The sequence below is a fragment of the Protopterus annectens genome, chromosome 10.part0 (assembly GCF_019279795.1).
Source record: "Protopterus annectens isolate FY-2018-M chromosome 10.part0, PAN1.0, whole genome shotgun sequence".
Lineage (NCBI taxonomy): Eukaryota > Metazoa > Chordata > Ceratodontiformes > Protopteridae > Protopterus > Protopterus annectens.
Window position 1 is genome coordinate 1,451,419,247 of NC_056744.1, and position 10,333 is coordinate 1,451,429,579.

A 10,333-nucleotide genomic window follows, 5' to 3' on the forward strand; every position below is an offset into this window, starting at 1 on the left:
GGTTCACCACGTTATGTACACACATCCCTCCATACGTGCTGTTTGTATGTCACCGTATACAGGTGTCAATGATGGGTCTGCATTGCATCTGCATGTCGTAGGTAGGTGCAACTATGTTACGGACATCGGCCACTGCACATGCATGGTTGCTGCATGCACAGTACAGATGTCACATGTGTCTCCTGTTGCCATGTTTGTATGCATTGCTATTGTTGGACATGTGTGTTGACATACATAACACATGGACTGCGGTATGATATCACGGGTGTCACAGGCGACCAGTACAATGGTATGTGTCCCAGTCAACACTGCTACCCCCTGTAGTGTGAGCATTCAACAGACATGGGCCCACCTTCCATTCGCATGTGTAGCATTGATTAGGCCAGTGTTATGCACGAGGTACATCAAAGGCTATGTATGTATGTGTTGTGTGTGCAGTCCATGCACACATCCACACAATCACATGTATGACATATCCAGACGTGTGTTCATTGGTGTACAGCAACAGTCAGGTGTCACAGCTGTGTAAGGGCCGTGGTATGTGTTGAGCTGACCTGTTCATGTATACTGGTATCATTGCAATGCATAACACCTGTTGGATCCCTGTTGGTACATGTGTACTCTGCACAGCTGGTGTACACCGCTGTACAGCCCAGTGGTCATGTGTCACATGGTGTTGTGGGAGCGTAAGGCTGTGTAGTGCTGCACCGATGACATGGTGCTGACTTGACAGCTACAGTGTACACTGCAGTGTGTATGTGTGTGACCTGCACCTGTGACAGCTGTGATGGCAGCTGTGTGTGTACAGGTCACTGCATGTGTGACCGCCCTGTGCGTGAGGACAGTTATACCTTACTGTGCTCTTCTGTACTGTGCCCTTCTGTGTGTACACTCCATCTGCATGCAAGACAGCCCTTTGCAACAGCTAAGTGTGTGAGCATGCCCAGTATGCTGTTGTGTAGATGGACACACAGTACATTCCACACTGTGCCCTTCCGTGATTAGACTCTGTGTGCATGCAAGTTGGCCCTTTGCAACTGCTAAGTGTGTGACCATGCCCAGTACACCGTTGTGTAGATGGACACACAGTACATTCCACACTGCACCCTTCCGTGATTAGACTCAGTGTGCATGCAAGATGGCCCTTTGCAACTGCTAAGTGTGTGAGCATGCCCAGTATGCCATTGTGTAGATGGACACACAGTACATTCCAAACAGACGTGTGATACTAAGCGTGTGGGCATGGCCATTGACATCCTGTATAGCCATGGTGGTCATCCAGGCAACCGATGTCCATTTTCAATGTCACGATGGATGCCTACATTGAACACACTGGTTGCTCTCTTGAAGGGTGTACTGTCTGTGGTGCATCCTGTATCTATTTAGTGTTGTAGTGCTCCGTAGATATTTAGTTGGCCCGATGACAGCACTGCCGTGTTTGTGTACGTCTACCTTGGGACAGTAATATGCTTTCAGACTGCTCACTCTCTAAACATTTCCTATCGGCATCTTTGCCTTTGCGGAAGATGTCACCCACCTAGAAGTATGCCTCTGGGAGTGCTGTGTTCAGTAATCTCGGTAGCGCATTCTGTAAATGCGTAATGCTGTAGTGTGTTAAAGTAGTTAGGTGTATGTTCAACTCCCGGCCCTTCCAAGTGTGTGTGTGTGTGTTTCCAGCAGCCTGGGGACACAGTAATGCTTTTAGATGCCTCACAACACATACATTCCCTATCAGCGTCTTTGCCTTTGCGGATTATGTCACCCACCTAGAAGTATGCCTCTGGGAGTGCTGTGTTCAGTAATCTCGGTAGCGCGTTCTGTAAATGCATAATGCTGTAGTGTGATAACGTAGTTAGGTGTATGTTCAACTCCCGGCCCTGCCAAGTGTGTGTGTGTGTGTGTTTCCAGCTGCCTGGGGACACAGTAATGCTTTTAGATGTCTCACAACACATACATTCCCTATCGGCGTCTTTGCCTTTGCGGATGATGTCACCCACCTAGAAGTATGCCTCTGGGAGTGCTGTGTTCAGTAATCTCGGTAGCGCGTTCTATAAATGTGTAATGCTGTAGTGTGATAAGGTAGTTAGGTGTATGTTCAACTCCCTGCCCTGACAAGTGTGTGTGTGTGTGTGTTTGTGTGTGTGTTTCCTGCTGCCTGGGGACACAGTAATGCTTTTAGATGCCTCACAACACATACATTCCCTATCGGCGTCTTTGCCTTTGCGGATGATGTCACCCACCTAGAAGTATGCCTCTGGGAGTGCTGTGTTCAGTAATCTCGGTATCGCGTTCTGTAAATGCGTAATGCTGTAGTGTGTTAAAGTAGTTAGGTGTATGTTCAACTCCCGGCCCTTCCAAGTGTGTGTGTGTGTGTGTGTGTGTGTGTGTTTCCAGCTGCCTGGGGACACAGTAATGCTTTTAGTTGCCTCACAACACATACATTCCCTATCGGCGTCTTTGCCTTTGCGGATGATGTCACCCGCCTAGAAGTATGCCTCTGGGTGTGCTGTGTTCAGTAATCTCGGTAGTGAGTTCTGTAAATGCGTCATGCTGTAGTGTGATAGGGTAGTTAGGTGTAAGTTCGATTCCCAGGCCTGCCAGGTGTGTGTGTGTGTGTGTGTGTGTGTGTGTGTGTGTGTGTGTGTGTGTGTGTATGCTCCCGTCCACCTGGGGACTCAGGTTATGCTTTTAGACGCTTCGCAACACAGATATATCCTGCTGACGTCTTTGTCTTTGCGGATGTTGACACGCACCTAGTAGAATGCCTGTGTGTCTGCTGTGTTTAGTAATCTCAGTAGCGCGTTCTGTAAATGCGTCATGCTGTAGTGTGATAGGGTAGTAATGTGTAAGTTCGATTACCAGCCCTGCCACGTGTGTGTGTGTGTGTCTGTGTGTGTATGTCTGTATCTCTCTCTCTCTCTCTATATATATATATATATATATATATATATATGTATGTATATATAATCTATTTTCTGCCCATAACTCTGCTGTTGCATGGACAGCTGACTGTTTCATGTATTGCATATTTGCATAGCTTTCACATACCAATGGGGTATGTTGCAAATCCCAACATTGTCCATGCAACGTCCATGTTACGGGCGGTGTTACACGCCCTTACAGGCGTTTGCTGTATATCTTGGTAGACATCTATCCTTGCTGTACTCTCACTGTACTCGTACACACCGGAGGCTTCATGTATCATGGCCTAGTTTTGCTGTGTGTATGTCTATTTGTGCTGTGTGCATGGCTGTGGGTATGTCCCACTATCATCATTTGTAAAGGTGACAGCCCTATAGGTACTTCATGTAGACTGCTGTGTCATTTGACATGTCAGCACATACCTGTGGACAGTACTGAACGTCCTACTGCAGCGCATTTCATACCTTCTGCGTTATCTTGCAGTCGATATTGCTGTTTCCTCACACATGTATCTGTTTCTGATCATACCACTCCACCTCCTAGAGCAAATTTCTGGACAAGGCCTTATCTGATAGTGGGACATATAGGGGCAGTATTGACATGTTGCTCTTACAAACGTAGATAGTTGACACAATAATAGATTTTGCATTAGTATGGCTTTTCTGTCGGATTTGGTGTCTTAATCACATGTTTGTCATTATTTCATGACTTCAGTTATCAGGAATGTGCCAGAATGTTACTGATGTTACATGGAACACACCAAACATATGAGGCAGAACTCTGCACATTCTGCGTAAATCTGTATAGTTGCGGAGTATGTGTCTGGTACAAGATATCAACTTTCTGACACCAATACACACACTGTATGGCGGCATCACAGGCCACATGTCATTACATTTATATTGCAAGACACACCCACCCAGACAGTTGTATTCCTCACACAGGCCAACGGCTGCTTATCCACACTAATTGGTCTATCATGTACCGTATGTGTGCGCCGGTATTTGCGCTTTCCGTCAGTGGCAGAGCTCACGTACGAGTATGGGGGACTGGACATTGTTACGGTGACACTGCATGACACCCTGAGGGACACAGTACTTTTGTGTCTATTAACCTTCCACATTGACATTCACAGGGCATACGTTGTCATTCACATTTGTCGGAGTACATGCGTATGACTTGTACATGTTTTCTCATTTGTCCTGATGTCTTTCTTCTCACCTGTCCACCTAGTATCACTAGTTCTGTACATGTATTTTGGACAGGTTACCTTCATACCCCTAACCTGTACACATTATGGGTAAATGCCCTGATGTTTGACCTTTGCCCTTGTTACATTTGTCATAGTAATGTGCCTTTCTGGTAAATTGCTGGCAAGGCATTACGAACTGTGTGGTTAGATAATAGTGACTGACATTTCCATTACATGATTAGTAACACTCATAACATACATATTCCTGGCTATGCCAGTATTCTCACAACGTTCTGACTTTGTCTGGGGTATATCTAATATAGTCCCTATTTGTATTTCATGTACTATGCCTTAGTGCAGCTGTGTTATTCTGACAGTTTGCCAGTTATGGGTACCATCTTGGTCGTACGCATGTCCATCCATGATAATCACCTACATGACACTGTTATAGGGCCCTACATATTGCCAAAATGGTTTACGCAATATCCAGTGGATGGTTTGCCCCATTATTGAGAATATAGGCGTGTGCTATACCCACATCACTCCCACGGGGCGGGCCTACGAAATCTCTGCCAAACAACACCTAGGCCCATTTCTGCATACCCATGATTCCCATACCTGACAACCCTCTACAGTACCCATTACACATGTTTAATGTGTGCGGTACTGAAGTGTGGAGACACTTATATGCACTCCCCACTCTCCGGATATCAGTTCATACGTCATACATTCTATCGACACGTGTCATCACCCTTGCACCTGCTACTGTTGCATGTACAGCTATATCGTATTTGCTGAGGTCACTTATTTTGCGTCAATGTCGGTTGACACTACGTATGGATCGATTTTTGGGGTTCTGCAATGGGCACCTATCTGCATGTTTAAAGTGTAGAACTTGCTGGACTTTCACTTTCTGGCCAATGGTTTGGAATGCAGTGGTTTATTCACCTTTCGTGCATGTCTGTTTGTCTACCCATATTAGCTATAACGTGGCCTATTTATGTACATATGTCATATCTATGGGACATATGTCTGTTGTGTATACATATATACATGTACAATCCTCATTTCATAACTTGCTTTGGTTTACGTCTGTGGATTATGTGTATACACATATATCTATATCCATACCATACCTTTCCACTGTACAGATTGTCGCAGAGTGTACAGCTGGTTGCCTCTTTATCTTTGGTGTGTTTTACATAAACCTGTGTCTATCTGGCAATGTAGTGGCATTTCATTTGAGACTTATGGTGGGAAATACTGGCAAGCAGTTCAGGCTACGACTGCATACCCTTCAGAGAATCCATGCTACTGACACACCCGTTATTCTATCCACTTTCTATGTTTGTTCTGGCACATATCTGGGGTTTGTACCTATTCGTACCGGTAGTTTGCATGCCTTTGTCCGGTTTCATACTTTACGGGGTTAACAGGTTTGAGCCATGTATATCGAACGTGGGGGAAACAGCATTCATTTACTATGCTGTGAGCGGATCACACACGCACAGGCGCACTTGCATTTCCTTATTGTGGGTTACGTGCAGGCGCACATGCATATCCTTATTGTGGGTTACATATGTTTACTAAGTCTTTGTGCTTACATGGGCTTTATTACTTGTGACAGTACCAGTAAATTATCTGTAATCCGGTTAATGGACGTATGCGAAACACACGTTCACCTTTACATATTTAACTGTCTGTACAGCACAGACGCATTCATTACACTTTCACATTATATGTGCTGTAGTCATAGTTGAACCGGGACTGCATTCACATTGGCCGGATGCTGTAACCACTATACTTTTGGTGTTCTGACTCATTTATATGCATACCCATAGTACATAGCTACATTAACATATGCCTCACCGCTTCACTTACGACACAGGCATCCATTCTCCTGCTGGGAAAACCGCGGTACTACATGTTACACATTCCCTATTCTCTACTGCTCTGGACCCAAGCTGCATATTTAATCACTGCAGGGATATTCAGAACCCCAAGGCTTATAGTCCTGACATATACAAGTCTTTAATTGTCAGGGTGTTCATGTGGTGATCTGGGTTTAGGCTTGTCCGCCTGGTGAACGGAACTACCCTGACCATGTTCAAATGTCAGACAAAGCACATGGACAGGGTTTGTCCATTTTAAACATTTTATCTGTGTTTACAGACACAGGTGTTTGCGCACCTGTCAGCAGCTTATAATGTTGGCAATACATAATATGGGTGAGGGTGGTTACAATACATAATCCACGGTGAGTGGTGTTCCCATTCACATTTGACTATTTCCTGTATTCATTCTTATGAGGATTATTATTTTGCACATGACTTAACTATGAATTAACTAGAGGTATGCAGTAGTACAGTCAACATATGTGATGGTTTGTTACAGTATAAATGTACGGACCTCTGTAATACTGGGGACTACCCCACATCCTTCACAACATTTCATGCTTATGTACATACTATTATTCTGAGAACTTTCGAAGTTTGTGAGAGCAGTAATTACATCTGTCCCTATTTGTCCACCCATCCTTTTAGGCTTTGTCCAGATTTTGTTGCTGTAATAGGTTGAGAGGTGGTGTTGGTATGTGATTGAGTTGAATATATACTGTCGATAATTCAGTGGGGAGTAGGGTTACCACCTGTTCCTCTTTGCGAGGGGAAGTCACACTTTGGACAGTTGTGTCCTGCGATGAAACCTACCACATGGCAAATGTCCTGTGATTTTAAGACAAAAATATATTTCTTATTTTCTTTACTAGTTGCATGATACAGGTATTTTGTATCTGGAACACATAACTATTATTTGGGATAGCATAAGCTATTCAAATGCTATGGAATAAGCTTTTATCTTGGCATACAAGTATAATTTTGTCCTTTGCACTGGCCGGGAGTATGTTTTATCCTGCAAATTCTCACATTTCTACAAGGGATGTCCCACCTTGGGCATCTGAACAGGTGGCAACCCTAGTGGGGAGACCTGCATGGTGGACAGCTGTTCCATCCTGCGTAGTATGTTTTGCATGTCTGTGTAGAAACTGAACAGTACCGTGACTACACATACATGTTTTGTCCAGATGTGTACAGTACTGGACACCGTGGCGTGTAAACAACTCTAAGGTTTCAACAGGTTACTTATCCCACGCGGGATGTACACACATTTTGCCGACACATGAACACGCGGGCATTTGGATTTACATAACTGAGATGGGATGTTTACAAATGTGGGATACATATTTGCAATCCTGACACTGCCTAGGACGATTCTTCCTACTACATATGGGGAATACTCGCTATGTGTAGGTGTACGGCTGCGCAAGGCTGGTAGCTGGATTTGGTGGACATTCGGACATGGGTGCGGGTTATGTGCTATACAGGGGTTGTTGCGTATTGCATTTGCATGCATGGGTTCTGCTTTTGGATATCCCGGTTCTGCATATAGCATCCTATGTGTATGTGCCTGTTACGTTCTTGTTCATGTGTATAGCACATTTTATTATACATATGTTTGTGTGTGTTTGGTATACAATTTGGACTGTCAGGTTTCTTTACGGTTGTTATATAGCCACAACTGCCCAGCTGTGTACTATCACTACCACTGTGGGACTGCTGGTGACCATGCCCATGGGGCTAGACGTGTGTATTGGCGGCGCACTGACATGATGCGCTTCACTTCCACTGGGTATAACTACTGACAGTGCAGTACATTATGGACACACGATTTTAAATATCATTTGTTCCATGGACGGAAACTCATATTGTGTTGCATGCATTTCTGTTTGGTTCTCCATTTTGTGTGGCATGGAACTGTCTTGCATGCTTTGCATACGTATCATTATCCACGGACACTGATAGGTGCGATTACTATTGCAGGCAGGCTATAATATTCAGCAGTTTAGGTTGCTCATCGCCAGCTGACATTGACACGCCTCCGGGCGCATCTTAGTAATGCCCCATGCACTCGCGCACGTGTCCTATGCACGTCGATGTGGTGGCAGTGCACCTTCATTAATATGCATATGGCGCTACTACACCATATATACGCCGCACGGCCGGCGCAGGCCTTACACCGGCCTTGCATCGAGCTTCATGAATCCGGGGGTATGTCTTTAATTTTTGATACTGAATAGTATGTTTCTACACTTTGAAAATGCATGATTGATATTCCTATTCTAGAGGCTATAGATATTTACTGGAGGAAATGGAATGATTCACAATGTAGATATAATAGAATGGAAGTAAATCAGTTTATTTTTGGAAATTAGGAAAATTACTTATCAGCACCGGGTTTTTCTGTGCAAAGGGAGTTTTAACATTAGTTTTATAATCTCACTATGAAAGACAGGGCTGAAATGAAAAGAGGAGACTAAATAACAGAAAGTGGGGATGGGGTAACCAGCAAAACATATGGTCATTGAGTCTGATTCAGACATAAAATTAATAAAGTAGGGTGGAAGTGTCAAGGGGTTCATTCAAATCCTATCCTGAAGTATGAGAGAGAAGAAAGATTTATTTAAGAGATTTTCCTTTTTAGAAGGTAACTTTGATTAGAAAGGAGCAGGGTAGCTAGGTGTATGCAAGATACTAAATGTTGATCCTGGCTGCAAAAAAAAAAAAAAAAAAGAAGGTCCAACATGGAAGAAGTATTTTTCCATTTTCTCATTTCCTATTATATGAAATGACAGTGGAGTTAATTATATTAACTAGTTTGGTGCAGGGAGCATAACTATCCTCCCCAGAATACAGAAAACTAAATCTGACCATTATGCCTTTAGCATTTTTTTAGGCTAATATTTCATCTGCCTTGCATGCAGCATATTAACCCAGATGTAATTTGGTGCCACAATGATTTAAGATTGTTAAGGTTTTCCATTTGTTTACTTTTTTCTAACAGTTCTCTGATTTTTTCTTAGAGATATTGCATGCAAGCATGGGTCGCCATTAGGGTCACTGGATTCCATGGATTTTCATAAGGGTAAAGGATTTTTTTTTTCTTTTGAGACTGACTTTTTGTCATCCACACATGAGTTGAGCGACATTCTCTTCTGGTTTGTTTATCTTTCTCTGCTAAAAGAAGACTACATATGTAAAGGAAGGTATATGGTATAAGGACAAGCTGAATAGCTACAAAATGCCACTCCAAAAAAAGGAAATTAGGTTTGCACTTCATAAATTTCATATAATTATAGCTGGGTTAACCATAAGGGCATACCAGTAGAAAATCATGAGATAAACAATAAAGTGACAGAGGTCAGGCCAGGTACTGCCCAGTGTTATGAATATGCTATTAATAAATATGGAATTTAGTCAGCTAGTCTCTCAAACATTTTGAATGGCATGTAAAAAAAAAAAAATTACAGCCGATACAAGACAAAGGGTACAATGGGCAGAGACTAGGATCCCTGACCCAAAAGGCAAACAGCCATACTATTAGCTGTATATTACAGCTCACGTAAAACAAAGCTTCTATCAGTCAGGTAGCAGGTATAATAAATAGGTTTGAAACATCCAATGGATCAGCCACATTAAAAAAACATTAAAAAACGAGTTAATACAGTCATGTTTAAACTTATATTAGTTTTTTGATGTGTTTTTTTATCTGACCAGGTTGTGTGTACCTGTATATATTATCTGTCGTTTTTCATTATGTTATTAGGTATGGTCTAATTATCTATTTGATTTATTCATTTAAGGTATGTAATTGAATGTTGATGCATATTGGCTGATTTAAATATATATTGTGACCATTGACCTAACTTTTGTATGCATTGAGAAAGAGCTTTTGCTTGAAAGCTTTGCATTTTGTCTTACTAAAAACAAGCTTTGACGTTGTATTCCTAGTTTTGTTCTTGTTTTGGTGCTTCTAGTTACCGAGGAATACTTTAGTTCCTATGCGATACTTTTTCTTGTGTGGAGCACTACAGGTACTCACGTCCTAAGGGCTTGAAAACCATTGTCTTGAAGACAGGGATTCAAGCACCTTATAGTTCAAGTAGGCTGCTAATTGTGTTCAAATATGAGTTCAGGCTAGCAGCTGTGGGGAGGGAGCAGGATTTTAGGCTTAGGGATGCTAAAGGGAGGTTTAGGTTTAGGAAGGGGATGTTTTTTTTTAGGGAGCAGAAAGGGGTTTTAGATTTAAGGAGTGAGAACAGGGGTTTAGGTTTTATAAGCAGGAGGGAAGTTTTAGTCTTAGAAAGTGATTGGAGAATTTACA